Source organism: Pinus tabuliformis, chromosome 9 (assembly GCF_031772625.1).
Source record: "Pinus tabuliformis cultivar Carrire ecotype Pingquan chromosome 9, CPIR1, whole genome shotgun sequence".
Classification (NCBI taxonomy): domain Eukaryota; kingdom Viridiplantae; phylum Streptophyta; class Pinopsida; order Pinales; family Pinaceae; genus Pinus; species Pinus tabuliformis.
In genome coordinates, this window is record NC_142307.1 from 808805967 (window position 1) to 808826346 (window position 20380).

Here is a 20380-nt window from a genome sequence, read left to right on the forward strand (position 1 = left end):
GAAAAGCTAAAAACACTGAAATATCATGCTAGCTTCTACCACTATCCTAATAGTGTCCAAGGGCTGCTGACTGTAGATAAAAATACTCTAATCATCTAATGACTCAATGAGAGTTGGATCCCTGCTGGACTAATGGGAGAATACATGGAATGTGAGTTTCAATTCTTGCAATTTTCCTATTCACTTGTATCATACAAAACTTCAATTGATGTATTTCTCGTCTAATCAAATCCAACTCTTCAAGTGTCCGCGAGGGACCACCTGGTGTTGCTACCATGGCCTTGGCCATCAAGGTATTCATTCTCCAATATAGAAGCAATGTATGAGAGTATAAGGTCCTTCTCCCTTTGGTGTATCCAGGATCTGTTACGATGTTGCCCAAGTCACTCACTAACTTTGTTGTGTTTGGTTCTGACTCGGAGTCTATAATCTCGTCCCATTCTTCCAATCTGAAGCCCACAGATTTCAAAGAAGATGTGTTGTGGTTCGCTATAGCCTCCAAACCTAAGCAGGTCCCTCCACCATGCCCCTTTCCTTTGTCTACTCGGCATTGTCCGCCACCCCAACCTCCTTTGGTTGCCCCACTTCCTTGGCCTCGACCCTAGTTGGGATTGGCATTATTGTAATGTCTCAGACCTATCTGTTCCATGCTTGTCACTGTGAAAAACTTCTATAGACACCCATAAGCCTGTTTTGGCGTCCAACCACTAGAAGTAGATCAAGAACCTTTGTGCCAACCAATATCTTGAATTAGTTCTTCTAAAGGTGATGACTGAAGGGTCAAGACTGGTCTAGACCTTGTATGCATTGAATTAATAGGAAAACAAACTATAAACTACGATAACATTTAACCATCTGAAAGAGGGTATCCCAATAGGCTATCGATAACTCTGACCTAGCCAAGTATGTATTGAATCAACAAGAAGACATACCACCAACTGAGATAACATTGAACCATTTGAAAGAGGGTATCCCAATAGACTATCCATAGCCCCAACCTAGCAAATAAGGTGAGAACGTCGCACAAAGAGAACCATAGACCTCAGAATAACCATATAGACCAACCCACTGACCCATAAGATGACCAAAACATATTTAATCTCAAGACCATATATAAAATGCATAAAACCCCCATCTTCCATAATGTAATCTGAACAAACTCAACCCAACAACAGAGAGGTAGAACATCAAAAAAAGGTTTGAAACCGCCTCTGGGCAATTTGTATATACACAAACTGAACATTGTGGTGACCACGAATACGAAAATGAATATACATAAATACCCATCTACGTTGAGTTTTTCCCCTAATAAACCTCCAAAGAGGTCAATCCCATTGATTCCAAGTAGACATAGAGATAGAATACCATTTCTCAGTCCATGCAATTAACCATTCGAGTAGTACTTCACCAAAATCTATGCAATTTATATGAATAAGGAGTGGAAGAAATAACATAGCATACCCACAAGTGTCCACACCTTGCTGTAATTCCTAGACCGTCCCTGCACTACAGGGTTAGGCGTCCTCCACTATCTCATTCTTTTTTGCTACAATTAGACTCCCTACAAGTTCCATAACTATCTCTAAACAATAACAAATACAATACATGCATGCCAACTTACCGCATGCTTAAGGCATAAGACTCACAAAGATCCCTCTGTAATTGAGCCAATGTACATTACCATCTCGTTACACTTGCGAATGCATGTGAGGCCATCCCCTACATTTATTATCCTCGTTCTTATAACTATGGAGGTGGTAAGCACACCATAGATTCAACCCTAGCTCTCACCCTAATCGGGGATTAACAAGTGTCATTTTTTAAATAAAATATCTTGTAAATAAAAATTAATTTCAACTATAATATAAAACAAAAATGAATAAACAGATTTGTTTGGTCTTAATTAAAAGTATTTAAATAAAAGATTAATAATTCCAGTCTCATCGTACTCACTTTATTTATTGTTGATATTACAACTTAGTATAAATGACATGTGGCAGTAATAAATAAAATAATTGGATTTCCATGTTAAGTAACATAATTTTATATCAACTTTAGAAGTTAAAAGTAAAAATAACCACATATTTTCATTTTCATGTGTGAGAAAAATGTAAATTTTTTATATTATTTAAAAAAAAATCAGTATAGAACATAGATAAATTATTGGAATATCTATGTTTTTTTGGTGACTAGTTTGAACCTAAGTTTAGGTCAACTCGCCTATTGGAATGAAGAACAATATATCCATGAGCGGGATGTTATCATTAAGATTTTATTAAACTCAATCTAGCTTGCATGTGGCTTGGTATACTTTAATTCCCCCAAAATTGGCTTCCATCCTCAACATCTCCTCCATGAGGTTCAAACCTCATCCTTGGTGGGCACTAATATATATCAATATAAATTTCATATATATGTCTATTAAGAGAAAGTGAAATTAAATTATTTTAATGCTCACCATAGTAAGATATTTCAATGTCCAAAGAGAAGAAGTAATTGGAAAAAAAATCAATTACTTCAATTTTTGGTATAAAATTTATATGTGAGATTTCAAAAATATCGATTACAATAAATAAAAAAAAATTCAATGTGACTCATAAATAAAATATTTAAGAACATTTATTTAAAAATATATCAGTAACAAAATAACATTTTAATGTAGAGGATATGGTTCACAAATAAAATATTTCAATATCAACTATGCACATGGTATATAAAACAATGTCAACTATGGCATATATATATATATAAAAGTTTGTCTTTCAAATTAATCACATTGTAGAGATTTTGTCGACATTTCGAACCAACTAATGTGGTTCATCCTCGAGACAAATGGTGAAAAAATCCATCTTCACAAAGATTTAAACAGCAGAGAGAAACATCCTTGCCCATAATTAGCCCTTAGGAAAAGGTTGTTAAAAATTAGTTAAAGAGATATAATATTAAATTATTTATTAATTGTTTAAATACAATTTCAATATTCTTATGCACCAAATTAGTGTTTATAATGATATAATATAATATAATACTAAATTAATGGGATAAAATTTTAATTATTAATCTTTTTTTTTAATATTAATGTTAATGTTAAATAGTAGAAGTGATTATTACTAGTTATAAATTAGAAATCAATAGAATTATATTAATAATGTAATTATTAATGATAAAATAGAAACTTATATATAAATTATAAAAAGAAGACTCAAACATAGTTATAATATAATAATTATTTATTAAACTCTCAAGATAAAAAATAAAATAAAAATAAAAAAGAAAAAACAAAAAGAAAAAAAAAAGAAGGAAGCTGGAAAAGTAAACAAAGAAGAAAAGAAAGAAAAGATCGAATGAAGAAAGTAAAATATAAGAGAGAGAAATGAACATAGAATAAAAAATATGAAAATAGAAAAAAGGAAATGATCAACCATGGCGATGACCTGACTATCCTCAATGCAGACATGGTGTTTCAATTTCGCAACATGTTCAACTAAGGCTAAGGAACGAGAAAAATTGTGCCTAATGTCCGTCGCATGTTCTTGGATTATTTGGTTTATGGAGCGACCAGTCTCACCAATGTAAGGAATCCCACACGAGCACGGAATTGAGTATACCCCTTTCATGCCTTTAAGGTTAACTAGGTCTTTAACGGATCTAAGAGAATTTATAATGGTATGAAGGGGTTTAAAAGTAGTAGCAATTTTATTCCTTTTAAGACCATGAAGAATCTTATCTTTGGTCCCTTGGATGAAGGGAAGCGACACATTGGAAATATGATCATCACGAGCAGGCTTAACACGAGATTCTTTACAGGCTCTTTGGAACGCTTTGAGGCCTTGATGTCTGATGTAGCCATTATTTTCAAAAACTCTATGTGTGAGGTTTCTGGTGAAAAATTTGGTGAGAAATGGAACAATCATCCCTTCGGGAGAGGAGAATATCAAAGAACATAAGGCACCCATTAACCTCAACTTCCATCATTAATTGGATGGATTCAGATTGGGAATTAAGATGGTTGAGAAACAAATCCAATTTCTCATGACCATGGCGCCAAATGACACGGGTGTTGTCAACAAACCTCTTCCATTTATTAGGGCCGAATGGAGCAGAGGCCAAAGCTTTGGTCTCAAAATTTTCCATGAATAAGTTGGCCACTATGGGGGAAAGGGGAGAACTTGCCGCAACCCCACAAGTTTGTTCAAAGAACTCACCTTAGAAGATGAAAAAAGTGGAGGTAAGGCATAGACTACCAATTTGGTCGTGTCATTGCTAGCTATCTGATCAATAACTTCAATGGCCTCTTGAATAGGGATTTTTGTATTAATGGATACGACATCGAACCTTACTAACAAATCACCTGGGTCAAGCCTAATATATTTCACCTCATTGATAAAGGAGGTAGAGCCTTTGACAAATGACTCAGTGCGACCAAGAAGAGGTTTGAGCTTTTGAACCAGAAATTTAGCAAGAAGATAAAAGGGCCCACCTATTGTGTTAACAATAGTTCTCAAGGAGATCCCAGTTTTATGGACCTTCAGGAGGCCATAAATTATGGAGGTAAGGATTGCTTTCAATCAACTTTTTGCTAATAGAATTAAGAGAAATATTAGATTTTATGGCTTTCACGATTTCTTTGGAAACTCTTTTAAGGGGATTATTTTTAAGCTTAATGTAACTACCACTATTATGAAGATGGTTGATCATTTTGTTAACATAGTCAGCCTTATCAAGGATAACAATGACCCATCCTTTATCAGTTATCAGGATGACAATGTTGGGGTTATCCCTTAAGTCTTTAAGGGAAAGAAACTCATTTTTGTTAATGTTGCTTTTAGGAGTCTTAACATTCCTAAGCACAATAGCGCACTCTTGCGGAATAAACTCCTTGACATTATCGAGAAGGTCACGAATTCCAAATTCAATGTTACAAATAATGTCATCGATTAGAATTTTTCTAGGGGCCAAGGCAAATTTAAGCCCTTTATTTAAGAGATGAAGAACAAAATGATCTAAATCAATACTCGAAATATTAATCACATTTTTAAAAAGAAATAAGGAATTATTATTATTATTATGAGAAATAATATTACATTTCTTTTTATTAGGAATTATTTTGGATAAATTAGAGTTATTAAGGTTATTATTTGTATTTTTGTTATTAGAAGAACTAAAAATAATATTGTTATTATTAGAATTTGTATTAGAAATAGAGTTGGAAGAATTATTATTGTTATTATAAAAATTATTACAATTGTTATTATTATATTTGTTATTATATGAAATAAAATTAGTTACTGTTTATATTACAAAAATTAAAGGTGTTAGAATTTTCCAAATTGATGTAATGGAAATGATTAATAAGGGATGCAGAAGAAACTCTTGAGGGAGCCAAATTGAGGGCAATGACAGAGAGGGAGGGAGGATTGGGCTAGGATTGGCACACTGAGGGAAATTGGGAATAGTTAGAGGAAAGGTTGGGAGGGATGAAGGACGTGTAGGTGGAATCAGAAATTAAAGCGAGAGCACAATCGTCGATCTGAATAGGAAGGGGTTCAACCTGCGATGGAGGGGGATTGACCGACTGACAGGAACCAGATTGGTCAAAGAAAATACATGGAGGGTTGAAGAATGAGAGGGAAAACTCAGTAACCAGAACAAGAGAACCGTTGAGGATTAGAGGGGGCTCTATCCTTGACGGAGGGGAATGGAAAACAAGAATGGAGAGAGGCAAATAGGCCAACGAGAGAGAAAACCAGGTCGATGAGGTAAGAGGAGAAGGGAGGTCTTCATGCAGAGAAATGACCTCAAGATCTACGAGTATATCATCGTTAATGGAGATCAATTGTTTTTCTTGATGAGACAACCTCACAATCTTGGCTACGAATCTCGGAATTAAGAGAAAGGATCTGGTCTTGACTCATTGCTGGAGATGAAGAGGACACGCCACCGATGAAACGAGAATCAACATCTTGCATCTTATTAAACTTTGTAGATTGTTTCTTTTTAGCGATCTCCTCCAGACGTAGGGCTTTCGCAATAAAACCACCATCAGTCACTCCATAAAGAACGCTCAAAATGTTGTTCTCCAAATCCAAGTGAAGTGAAAATAACCCACGAGATAAAAAATCGAGATCCTTCCTGACCCTGCAAATTTTGGATCTAATCAAATTCAAACTTGTTTTAGTTTCTAAAGAAATCACGCAAGCCATAAAATCTAATATTTCTCTTAATTCTATTATGAAAAAGCTGATTGAAAGCAATCCTCTTACCCCCAGAATTTATGGCCTCCCGGAGGTCCATAAAACTGGGGTCCCCTGAGACCTGTTGTTAACACGATAGGTGGGCCCTCTTATCTTCTTGCTAAATTCCTAGCTCGAAAGCTCAAACCCCTTGGTGGTCGAACTAAGTCATTTGTCAAAGACTCTACCACCTTTATCAATGAGGTGAAATATATTAGGCTTGACCCAAGTGATTTGTTAGTAAGCTTCAATGTTGTATCCCTTTATACGAAAATCCCTATTGAAGAGGCCATCGAAGTCATTGATGAGATAACTGACATTGACACAGCAAATTGGTACGTTTGTGCCTTACCTCCACTTTTTCATCTTCCAAGGTGAGTTCTTTGAACAAACTTGGGGTTGCGATTGGTTCTCCCCTTTCCCCCATAGTGGCCAACTTATTCATGGAAGATTTTGAGACCAAAGCTTTGGCCTCTACTCCGTTCCACCCTAAGAAATGGAATAGATTTGTTGATGACACCTGTGTCATTTGGCACCATGGTCATCAGAAATTGGATTTGTTTCTCAACCATCTTAATTCCCAATCTGAATCCATCCAATTCACGATAGAAGTTGAAGTTAATGAGGGCCTTCCTTTCCTTGATATTCTCCTCTCTCAGAGGGATGATGGTTTCATTTCTCACCAAGTTTTTTGCAAGAAAACTCACATGGAAATTTTTTGAAAATTATGGCTACAACAGACATCAAGGCCTCAGAGCGTTCCAAAGAGCTTGTAAAGAATCTCATGTTAAGCTTGCTTTTGATGATCATATTTCCAATGTGTTGCTTCCCTTCACCCTAGGGACCAAAGATAAGATTCCTCATGTTCTTAAAAGGAATAAAATTACTGCTACTTTCAAACCCCTTAATACCATTAAATTCTCCAAGATCCGTTAAAGACCTAGTTAACCCTAAAGACATGAAAGGGGTATACTCAATTCCGTGCTCGTGTGGGATTCCTTACAATGGTGAAACTGGTCGCTCCATAAACCAAAGAATCCAAGAACATGTAGTGGACATTACGCACAATCGCTCTCGTTCCTCAACCTTAGTTGAACATTTCACGAAATTGAAGCACCATGTTTGCACTGAGGATACTCAGGTCATCGCCAAGGTTGATCATTTCCATCATAGGAAACTAAGAGAAGTCATTGAGATTGAGAAGAATTCTATCAATCTCAACAGGGATGATGGTTGGAAATTAAGCAGGAGTTGAATTCTTGCCCTCTCCTATTGATTGTTCTTTTTTTTCTATTTTCATATTTTGTGTTTTATGTTCATTTCTCTCTCTTCTATTCTACTTTCTTCATTCGATCTTTTCTTTCTTTTCTTTTCCAGCTTCCTTTTATTTATTTTTTTGTTGACCTTGAGAGTTTAATAAATAATTATTTTATTATAACTATGTTTGAGTCTTCCTTTTATAATTTGTATATTAGTTTCTATTTTATCATTAATAATTACATTATTAATATAATTCTATTGATTTCTAATTTATAACCAATAATAAATACTTCTATTATTTAGCTTTAACATTAATATCAAAAATAAAAATAAAAATAAATTATTAATACTTAAAATTTTATCCCATTAATTACGGCGTAAGGCGTTTCCATTTGAAATGAGCTTTTTCCTTAGGCGTTTCCATTTGAAATGAACTTTTTCCTGACCTTCGCCATCATTGTTATAGACCATTAGATTAAGTGTTAAATGATTAAAATGTTGCCCTCCGTTGATCTCATAACTCACTCCTCCTTACCCTCCGTTGATCTCATAACGAACTCCTTACTCTCCATTGATCTCTTAACTGACTCCTTTTCAATTGCGTCCTAACTACCCTCACTTCATTATTATTGTTCATTCTCCCCGTTCATTTCTATGTGTTTGAATCAAATCTAAATTGGTTGCAGCTATTGCATTATTTCCTTGCACACGCCAATCACATACTCCATCGCTACGGCCCATCACAATGACAACGACGTCTCAACTGTGTCAATTTTCGACCTGGGAGACTCTCTAAGCGGGTCAAAGAATGTAAGGTAGAATTTGATTACATCTTTCAGGCCATGAAAATGAATTTTCAATGTTTGTTACTGCTCGCCAGATTATCAACAGAGATCCAACTCCGGCTCTCAGTGCAGAACCACTCTATGAAGATCAGTGTGGTGATTAAACAATGGTATTTTTCCTGATACATACTGTGCAGGTAGACAATGTAAAGTATTCCGCACCAACAAAGCTGGTCCTCTATTTCACTGGGGCCACCAATATACTCTACAGTTTTGGGGGTCACGTCGTGACAGTGTACGTTCCCAATCAATTTTTTTCTTCGCTTTCATGGGTTTCTACTGAAAATTAAAAGTCTGCCACTTTTAACAGACCTTCAATTTTGGTAACAGGGAAATAATGCATGCCATGTGGAAACCTAAAAAATTTAAGGCAATTTACATGCTGGCAACTTTGTATGTCTTTACTCTAACTCTACCCCTTTGCAATATCAGTTTACTGGGCTTCCGGAGACACACTTTTGGATCACGCAAATGCCCTTTCCTTGCTTCCCAAGTCGGGCTTTCGCGACCTGGCAGTCGTTCTAATGCTCATTCACAAGGTCTGAAACAACAATTTCCATTATAATTTTTTTGTTGTTGTAGTGTCCAAAGCATAAATGAGAGTTTCGAAATTTGAAATGGTTGCAGTTCATTACCTTCGGGTTCGCATGCACCCCCTTATACTTTGTGTGGGAAAAGGTTATCGGAATGCACGATACAAAGAGCATTGTGAAGCGTGCACTGGCGAGGCTGCCTGTGGTGATTCCCATATGGTTTCTTGCAATCATTTTCCCCTTCTTCAGGACTATCAACTCTGCAGGAGGCGCTCTCCTACTCAGCTTTATAGTCTACATTATACCTTCCATGGCTCACATTTTAACTTACAGGACAACTTTGGCTAGAAAGGTACGAATATTTACACATTTTATATACTCAGTAATAATTTCTTTAAAGTGAAACATTTAATGATATCTATATATTGATAATTTAATTTTTTTTATAAGTTTTGAATTTATATATGACCATCTTAGATGCAGTTTGACTCTGGATTTATGTAGTCATGAGAGGGATTCTTTTTTTCAAACTTATTTTTTTTATTTATCTAGCCTTGAGAGAGCTTGGAATCTTTTATATGAACTTATTTTTTGATAAGAAATTTTGAAGAAATGTTAGCAACTTAGAAATTTTCTTAATTTAATTTTTGTGGGTGCTTGATAAATCTTGATACAAAATAAAATTAAGTTGATTTAATTAATAATAATAATAATTATTATTATTATTAAATATTATTTTAATTTTAACTTTAATGTAATTTTGTTGATTCAAAATGTTTATATAATATAACATAATTTTGTAATATTTTCTTAGTATTAAATTAGAAAGTGGTTTGCCTTTCAAATTAGAAAAAGACTTTTCATTCAATTAAAATAATTAATATAGAAAGTGGAAAAGACTTTTCATTCAATTAAAATAATTTAGAAAGTGGTTTGCCTTTCAAATTAGAAAAAGACTTCCCATTCAATTAAAATAATTAATATAGAAAGTGGTTTGTCTTCCAAATTAGAAAAAGACTTTCCATTCAATTAAAATAATTAATATAGAAAGTGGAAAAGACTTTCCATTCAATTAAAATAATTTAGAAAGTGGTTTGCCTTTCAAATTAGAAAAAGACTTTCCATTCAATTAAAATAATTAATATAGAAAGTGGTTTGTCTTCCAAATTAGAAAAAGACTTTCCATTCAATTAAAATAAGTAATATATCACTTAAAATCAATCTCAATAATAAAAAATTCAAACTTCTTCTTCTTCTTTTCTTTTCTTTTCTTTCCCTTTATTTATTTATTTATTTATTTTAATTAGAAAGTGGTTTGCCTTTCAAATTAGAAAAAGACTTTCCATTCAATTAAAATAATTAATATAGAAAGTGGTTTTCCTTCCAAATTAGAAAAATACTTTCCATTCAATTAAAATAATTAATATATCACTTAAAATCAATCTGAATAACAAAAATTCAAACATTGTTTTTTAAATAATTAATTACTATATCACATAAAAGTGGTTTGCCTTCCAAATAATTAATATAGAAAGTGGTTTGCCTTCCAAATTAGAAAAAGACTTTCCATTCAATTAAAATAATTAATATAGAAAGTGGTTTGCCTCCCAAATTAGAAAAAGACTTTCCATTCAATTAAAATAATTAATATATCACTATTTTTTTTAAATAATTAATTAATATATCACTTAAATTAGAAAGTGGTTTGTCTTCCAAATTAAAAAATGACTTTCCATTCAACTAAAATAATTAATATAGAAAGTGGTTCCTTTCCAAATTAGAAAAACACTTTCCATTCAATTAAAATAATTAATATATCAGTTTTTTTTTATCAAATAAGAGTAGGACCTTCTATTAAATTTAGTCAAATATACATAATTTACAAGGAGCCACACCCGCTCTGTGAGAGTTCAATAGTTAGTTGGGTAGGCCAAACCAAACCAATCACCCAAAACTAAGAGAACTTGAACCAAAAAACCAGGGAGAACTGCTAAACAAAGCACAAGGAGCCTAAAAGTCCATAACTCGCCATGGATCCACAAGAGGTCCCACCAAAAGAACCGGGCAGGCCAAAACAAACCAATCACCCGAAACTAAGAGAACCTGAACCAAAAAACCAGGGAGAACCGCTAAACAAAGCACAAGGAGCCTAGAAAGTCCATAACTCGCCATGGATCCACAAGAGGTCCCACCACAAGTCAAATTGAAAACTGAAAAACAGACAAATGCACCCGAGGAAGTTAAAGCAAAACACTCTAAACATTTTTCGGGTCTGACCAAAACACACAAACAATCGCCACCATTGATCCACTGATTAAATCCAATGGTCATCGTGGATATCGGAAGGACGAGAAACGCGAGAGTTAACCATCCGATGAGGGCGGTTTTCTCTCTCCTTATTCCACAATGTGTCACTCAAAGAGTGGAATCGAAGCCAAACACAAAAAAACTAGAAGCCGTATAGACCTCGCCTGATATACCGCTTGTGGTATTGGACTGGTTGACTCACGGAAAAACAAACATGTCCATTTGCCACATTTTGAAGCTTAATTCCTTCCAGCGGGAAGTACTTGAGCCAATCCCGTTCACCTGGATTCTCTGTCAACCACCACCTAAGCCAAATGACGTGGGCTACCCTACCCTGTGGAGCTATCTGAGTCAAACCTTTCATCATTCAATCAAAGGGAATCCGGACCTTTGAAAATAGCCGAACCATGGCGGGTTAGACTGTGTGGAGTCCTCCAACCTCCCACTGGTCTTCAGGGTTCCTATGATCCAACCTGTTAGTCCATAGTTCCATATCCTGGGTAGCATGACATAGACAGTCCTCCCGTAATTTACCTGGGGGAAGTAAATCCCAAGCATACCTAGAATCCCTGTCCCTGTTTGTGACTCCTTAATTCGCCAAATGATCTGCTAACATATTAGCCTTCCTTTTCACATGAGAAAATCTGACTGTTTTAAGGGTTCACAGGTGAGAATAGATGCAATAAAAAACCTGCAAGAGCTTCCAGTGCTTCGACACTTTATCTGGAGAGGTTCCATTGCTAGTCTTCTTAGCCACTCTAATAATTAATTCCGAATCTGCTTCAATTATAACATTGTGTGAACTTGAATTCATCAAGATTTCCAAGCATTGTTCTAATGCCATAAGCTCAACCATGTTGTTTGTGACCTTCCCCAAGTGGCCATGGAAGATTATATATATTTGTCCCTGATCGTCTCTTATGGCACCCCCAAAGCCTGCTAATCCTAGGTTGCCCTTAGCTGCTCCATCATTATTATCCTTTAAGAAACCAAAAGGAGGAGGCTTCCAGATGGTAGCACACTTGTTTATAAGGCTCACTACCTTCATTATTCCCAGTGTATTGACAGACTGGAGACCTAAGTGAAGTAAAATTCTCTCCTCATGGGGTAAGGGAGGATCTTTAGGAAGGGTCCTCAACAAGATTCTTACTGTGTCTTTGAGCTGCCTTAGAATTTGCTTAATTATGTATTGGGGCCTGCGTATTTTGTTTTTGAAGATTCGACTGTTGCATTCTTTCCACACATGCCAGATGACAAAACCTGGAACCAGAATCAAGGCTTTATTAACTATCTCATTCCCTAAGAAGTTCTTCCTCCAGTTCTTTAGAGTGTTGGATATGCTGAGACTATCCCTATTAGTTTGTCTAAAAATAGCAGCCACCTAGTCCCACACCTTTGAAGTGAAAGGACAAAGGTTGAGAAGGTGTTCAATCATCTCCTCATGAGTGCCACAAAGGTAACACCTGGAAGGACCAATGAAGCCTTTCTTGAGGAGATTCTCCCAAGTTAAGATCTTCCTTTGATGCACTAGCTAGATGAATAGCTTTATTTTCATCCAATGCGGACTTTGCCAAAGTTTCATCCAGATTTGATCAGGATTCACAAATTTAAATCCTATGACTTCCTATTTCGCCTCCTTGAGGTTAAAGTTTCATTCAGAGATCTTTCCCCATCTTAGTTGATCCGTGGAGGAAGAGACAAGAATCCTTCTACGCTCTAGCTCCTAGGTGAGGGCTTCTTCCGTGGTTTTCAGCTGGTTTTCATCACTGTATCCTAGATCCTTCCACTCCCTCCATTTTCCATTATTCCTTCCCTGATCCCAGAAGTCTTTTACCAGTACCATACCTTTACTGTCTGTGTCATTTTTGAGATCTACGAATTCATCCCTATAAAGGATGGGTTCCTGTTGCCAGTTATCCTCCCAAAATCGAGCGAGATCCCCTGCTCGAATTCCCAAAAACAATGGTGCTAAACAATGTTTTTATTATCCCAGAAAAGGTTCCAAATATGGGAGCCCCTGATTTTCCCTAACATTCTAATGTGATCCTTCTCCTACCAGTGCTTGGCATATTTTTGTTTCCAAGTCTTAGCCCAGGGGGCATTCGATTCCTTAATCCATATCCACCAAAGCTTGGCTCCCGAGACTCTGTTGAGGGTCTCAGGATCATGAAACCCCAATCCACCATGGTTCTTGGGCTTGCAAAGCTTGTCCCAGGCTACTAAAGCCCACTTATTTTTCTCTTCCCCTCTGCCCCACAGAAAGTCCCTTTGTATGCTTCTTATTTGCCACATAATACCTTGAGGAGCAGGGAGAGTTGAAAACATAAAAATGGGAATGGCTTGCAAGACCGCCTGTGTGAACACAAGGCGTCTTGCCAGGTTTAGTGATCTGCATGTCCATATTCTGATCTTGTCCTAAATTTTATTTAAAATCGGTTCCCACACTTTCTTGCTTAGCGGTTTGTCAGTAAGAGGAATGCTAAGATATTTGGAAGGTAGCTGTTCTCTTTGAAATCCAAGAATTCTGGTAATATTTTTCTGAATAGCAATATTAGTGTTAAAGAAAAAATAACTTTGGACTTGTTAAGGCTTACCTCAGTGCCTGCTGCCATAGCAAAGTCATTTAAGATGTTTTTGATTGCTCTGGCCTCCCTGACTGTAGGTATGCCCTGCAACATAGTATCATCTACAAATTGTTGATGAGTGTTTTCCTCTCCATCCGTAGTGAGTTTGATACCCTGAATTCTTCCTTCAACATTTTCCATTTTAATCACTCTACCTAGCCCTTCCATCATGAGGACGAAGAGGAATGGTGAAAGCGGATCTCCTTGTCTGAGCCCTTTGGAAGGGGTGAAGGTCCTTGATGTAGCTCCATTAAGTAGTATGGAGAAATTGGTTGAGGTAACTACTGCCATGACCCATCTTATCCAATTCTGATCAGAACCATAGTCTTTCAGAATTGCTCTTATGTAAGCCCAACTCAATTTGTCATAGGCTTTCACGAGGTCCAACTGAATGATCATGCCAGCTTGTTTGTTGGTTTTGAGAGAGTGTACCACCTCATGAGCTTGGATGATATTGTTAAGGATTTGTCTTCCCTCCACATAGCCTATTTTCTCCTCCAATATGAGAGAGGGTATAAGTGGTTTGAGTCAATTGACTATTACTTTGGAGATAATTTTATACACCACATTACATAAGGCTATGAGCTGAAAACCGTCTGGAGTCATGGCCTTTTCATGCTTTGGAATCAGCGCTATGAAGGATGCATTTAGAGCCTTTATAACCTTTTTGGATCTTCTTGAGTCTTCCACAACCTCGAGGATTTCATGTTTGACAGTTTCCCAACAGGCCTTGAAGAAGTCTACATTGAATCTATCCGAGCCGGGTGCTTTTCCACTCTGCATTTCATTAATCACTTCACTGACCTCCTCTTCCGAAACTGGCTTGTTGAGATTGTGGTTGTCCCCTCTGGTAACCAGCTGAGGGATATACTGAGTGAAATGGTCAATGAACCTAGATCTATTCTCCAGAGGTTCCTTTGCAATGTTGCAGAAGTTCTAAAGAAGGACTGATTCCATATCACTGTGAGAAACAAGCTCAACGCCTTGAGAATCTTTGATCTTTGTGATTATGTTGTGTACCCTATGAGCCATAGTGGTTTTGTGGAAGAATTTTGTGTTTCTTTCTCCCTCTTTAATCCATTATATTCTTGATTTCTGCCTCCAGAAAATTTCTTCTTGTAAGCATCGATTCTCCCATTCTTCCTACAGAGAATCAGTGAATTTTTGTTGCTCTTCGGTGATGCCATCTAAGATGTTGATCTGATTGATATCCTGGAGCTTCAGTTCAGTTTCTCTTTTGGCTTTGAAGATATCTCCAAATTCATTTTTTCTTCAAGCTTTAAGACGGGGTTTGATATGTTTAAGTTTCTACTGTAGCATGTACATTTTTGAGCCCTGAATATTCAACTCCTCTCTCCACCATTTCTCAACGTTATTAGTGAAATTAGGATGTGAGAGCCAGGCATTTTCAAACCTAAAAGGTCTGTTTCTTGGAGTGCCCATAAAGGTGGCTTCCAGCTGTACAGGCCAATGATCTAATCCTCCAAAGGGTAGAATGGAGGTTGTCATGGCAGGTCCTAAGAGAAAGAGGTCCTCTGAAATCATGAACCTATCAATTTTGGAAGCAACTTGATGGGCCCCTTCCCTTTTGTTGTTCCAAGTGAAGGTTCCATTAATTGTTTCCGTGTCCACCAACCTCATGTTCATAATGAATTTATGGAAGGCCATGGAGTCTCTACCTAGTTGTCTAGTGCCTCGTTTTTTTCCGAAAGAGATTTTATCATATTGAAATCTCCTGCAACAATCCAAGGCAAAATGGGATGTCTCGCTCTTAGTTCCTCTAGGGAAGTGAGAAGCTTGAGCTTGTCTGCTTGCTTTTGAGGTCCATAAACATTTGTAATCATGTATATCTCCTTGTCCCCTACAGGTTGGCATATCAAGGAGAGACAGTTCTTGGATGCTTCAACATCTAGAATTCCCAATTTCTGTGGGTCCCATAAAATGAGAATCCCCCCCGCCCCCCCCACCGAGTGATTTTCCTTAACCTCTAAATACTCATATTTAAATAACCACTTATTATGAATATCTCTTATCTTTTCCATCGAACATTTTGTCTCCTGAATAAAAACCATGTCTGGTTTTTCTTCTTTCATTCTGTTACTAAGATTTCTTTGTTTCCTCCTATTTCCTATTCCTCTAATATTCTAGGTTGTGAACTTCATTAATAAAGGTTAGTAAAGGAATAACAAGATCTTTCATCTTACCTGAGTTGATCAACAGTTTACCACATTTGTTCAGTAGTTCATTCTGCCTCTTTCTTCCTCTTTTCCTACTTGAGTTCTTTGGAGAATGTGCCTAAGTATTCTCCATCATCTTGACCCCACTTGGCTCTTGGCTGTCATGATTTCTTTTGACTCCAGCTCCCTTCGCTTGTGACCTCCAGAGAAAGAGTTGTTGTACTCTATCGTAGTCCTCTTTTGGTAGGGAGTCTACCCCTACATTTTTACTTTTTCTAGAAATTCCCCTAGATCTAGATTTTCCTTATCCAGAATCTCTTGTAACTCATGGTCCTATGTTCTTGCTTCACTTGGAGTCATCTCCTGGTCCCTACTGATCTCCATCAGGCTTAGTAGAGCATCCTTTTGCTGGTTGTATATTGTGATATCCTCCATGTCATCTACCCTATCCTGTTCCTTTGTTACATTGTCCATGTCCTGGATTGTCTCCTTGTTCCCCTCTTCTTCCTCCAGGATCTTGAAGCTGTTTTGTCGCGTGTGTCTGTCGTCATTTGCCTTCTTGAGTGGATGCTTTCCCCCTTTTCCTTTGCTCCCAACTTTGGTGAAACCCTTGCGATCTCTCTCCATAGTGGTTTTTTGGTTATCTTCCTTGTTGATTGTGGGGCAATCCCGATATAGATGCCCATGTTCATGGCATTTGCGGTATCTAAATGGTATGTGCTCATAGTCCACTGTCTGCACCCATTCTTCATCATATACTTCTAAAATGATCGCTTCCAGCAGGGCTCCAGATAGATCCGTTTCCATAAATATTCGGTTAAAGGAGGTATATCTTCCTTTCAGAGTTTCCTCTGAGATCTTTAGAAAATGTCCTAGCTTGTTGCCTATGGTTTTCAAAGATTCTAGCAGCCAATAATCCAAAGGAAGGGAATATAGTCTGATTGAAACCGGTATTGATGTGAATGTTTCATGTTCTGGGACAAAGTTCATCATCCATGGCCGCATGTACAGTCCTGCCGCATCATAGAAATAGGGCCACCCTTCAAACATTTTGTCTTTGTCTTCTAGGCTTGCGAACACTACTGTGAAAAAGCCCTTAGAACCCAGATGTAAATGTATTTCTCCCTTTGGTTTCCAATGGCTCCTTATCCAAACATGTAACACCCTCTCTGTTGGCCATAACCCCATGAACTTACATATGATTGCATGCTCTGTCATATGCTCTCTATGAGCTTGTATCACTGGGTTGCTAAATACGACCCTAGGAATAATGCCTGACTTGGGTTTGCAAACTCCAGTAGTCTTTCTAGAAGTCATTTTTTCACTACTGCCTCCATTCTCCTTTTCTTTTCTCGTTTCCTGTTGATTCCCTTCCTGATCCTGATCTCTACTTCTTCCAGATGTCCCCTGAATTTTGGGTTATGAGATCTTGTCCAATGGTTTTTTGAAATGATTCTTTCTCACGTCCTGACTTCCTCCTGTGACTGCTTGGCTATAGGAAGGAGCAACACTCCCCCCTGCACTCCCTGCCATGGTACCCTGAATCCAAAACCCTGTCTTCAACTCCAACCCTAGCTCACCAAGTGAATCGACAGGTCTCGGGATCGAATCCACCCAATTGAGAGGACATGCCATTAATATATCACTTAAAATCAATCTAAACAATAAAAAATTAAAACATTTTTTTTTTTTAAATAATTAATTAATATATCACTTAAATTAGAAAGTGGTTTGCTTTCCAAATTAGAAAAAGACTTTCCATTCAATTAAAATAATTAATATATCACTTAAAATCAATCTAAATAATAAAAAATTCAAACATTTTTTTAAATAATTAATTAATATATCATTTAAATTAGAAAGTGGTTTGCATTCCAAATTAGAAAAAAACTTGCCTTTCAATTAAAATAATTAATATATCACTTAAAATCAATCTCAATAATAAAAATTTCGAACAATTTTTTTTTTTTAAATAAATAATTAATATATCACTTAAAATCAATCTAAATAATAAAAAATTCAAACATTTTTTTTATTTAAATAACAAATTTGGAATTTTGGAATTTAGAATCAATTTGCATTTATACTAATTTAAGTGTTATATCCTACCAATCTGAAATTTAAGATTAACATGGATTTATAATAGTGTTTATATAAAATCTCACCCATCCTAAATTGGAGGTGAATATAAAATTTTAGCCATCATAAAATTGGACTGTAAATTAGGTATTTTTATTTAAATAACAAATTTGTAATTTAGAATCAACTTGCATTTATACTAATTTAAGTGTTATATCCTTTTTTATTTAGCCTAGCTGTACAACTTAATAAATCTGAAATTTAAAAGTAACCAATAGGAAATTTAAGATTAACATGGATTTATAATAGTGTTTATATAAAATCTCACCCATCCTAAATTAATGAACCACACTTTTCGCCACTTGACCACACTTGTTGTTCAATCTGAAATAAATATGAAATTTAAGATTAACCAATCAGAAAATTAAGATTAACATGGATTTATAATAGTGTGTATATAAAATCTCACCCATCCTAAATTGATGAACCACACGTACCACACTTGTCGGCACTTGACCACACTTGTTGGTTCAATCTGAAATTTAAGATTAACCAATAGGAAATTTAAGATTAACATGGATTTATAATATTGTTTATATAAAATCTCACCGATCCTAAAATGATAAACCACACTTGACCACACTTGTCGGCATTGACCACACTTGGTTCAAGATTAACTAATCGAAAATTTAAGATTAACATGGATTTATAATAGTATTTATATAAAATCTCACACTTGTTGATTCAATTTGAAATCAATCGAAAATTTAAGATTAACATGGATTTATAATAGTGTTTATATAAAATCTCACACTTGTTGGTTCAATTTGAAATAAATCTGAAATTTAAGATTAACCAATCTGAAATTTAAGATTAACGTGGATTTAGAATAGTGTTTATATAAAATCTCACCCATCCTAAATTGATGAACCACACTTGAACACACTTGTCGGCATTGACCACACTTGTGAAGTAAATCTAAAATTTAAGATTAACCAATCTGAAATTTAAGATTAACATGGATTTAGAATAGTGTTTATATAAAATCTCACTCATCCTAAATTGATGAACCACAATTGACCACAATTGTCACACTTGTTGGTTCAATCTGAAATTTAAAATCAACCAATCAGAAATTTAAGATTAACATGGATTTATAATAGTGTTTATATAAAATCTCACCCATCCTAAATTGATGAACCACACTTGACCACACTTGTTGGCACTTGACCACACTTGTTGGTTCAAAACGCATCATCCGACAAATTTCTCTTATGTGATTTATAGAAAACTTTGCTTAATGAGATCAATTATCTATCAAATTTTAGAATATTCTCAAAATCTAAAATAAAAATGTTTTAAAGTAGACATCTTACAAAGTATTTCGGTAATAATCACATAAAAGAAATTTTTGGCTAATGCTCTTTGAACCAACAAGTGTGGTTCATCATCATCTAGTACTGATGATGAACCACACTTGACCACACTTGTTGGCACTTGACCACACACCACACTTGGCCACACTTGTTGGCACTTGACCACACTTGTTGGTTCAAAACATGTCATCCCTTATGTGATTTCGAATTTTCTTAATTAGATCAATTATCTATCAAATTTTAGAATATTCTCAAAATCTATAATAAAAATGTTTTAAAGTAGACATCTTACTCACTCACTATCTACTGAAAGACTTTGCTTAATTAGATCAATTATCTATCAAATTTTAGAATATTCTCAAAATCTATAATAAAAATGTTTTAAAGTAGACATCTTACTCACTTACTATCCTTCCTTTATTTTCAGATTAACATAACTCAATAAATTATTGATTGTACCTTGCGAAGGTTTTATACTAATAATTTTTTTTGGATCTTGATGGCTGATTTTCAGAATGCTGTGGAAAAACCACCCTAACCACCTTTCTGGACAACGGTTTATCTAGTGACCATATTTGTGGTGATTTGGTTGTTGATGGTAGGGTAGCGTGACGAATTTCGTGCGTCAGGTTGACTCATATAGTCTCTTTGCAAAGTGTTATCAATATCCTCCCCATGCACCATCTGCTTCAAAATCACATCTTCCTCCTCCTCACAAAACCTGAAAATTTGAATGGAAAATCTTTGAATTTAAGAGGGGAACAATATAAATTCTCTTTATTTAAGAGGGGAACAATATGAGATTATATAGAATATGTTTTGAGCATGGGGTTTATTCTCTGACATACAAGGCAATGAGTAACAATGGAGGATGGAGTTGTCAAGCCTGAGGGAGGCTCACAAAAGTCATACTTTTCACATATACCATACCTGAAACTGCCTGAAA

General features: G+C 35.7%; 1 pseudogene; it reads left to right on the forward strand.

Annotated features, from left to right (window-relative positions):
- The first annotated feature begins 8445 nt into the window (after window positions 1-8445).
- On the forward strand, window positions 8446-20159 carry LOC149151249 (auxin transporter-like protein 4; annotated as a pseudogene).
- The last annotated feature ends 221 nt before the right edge of the window (window positions 20160-20380 follow it).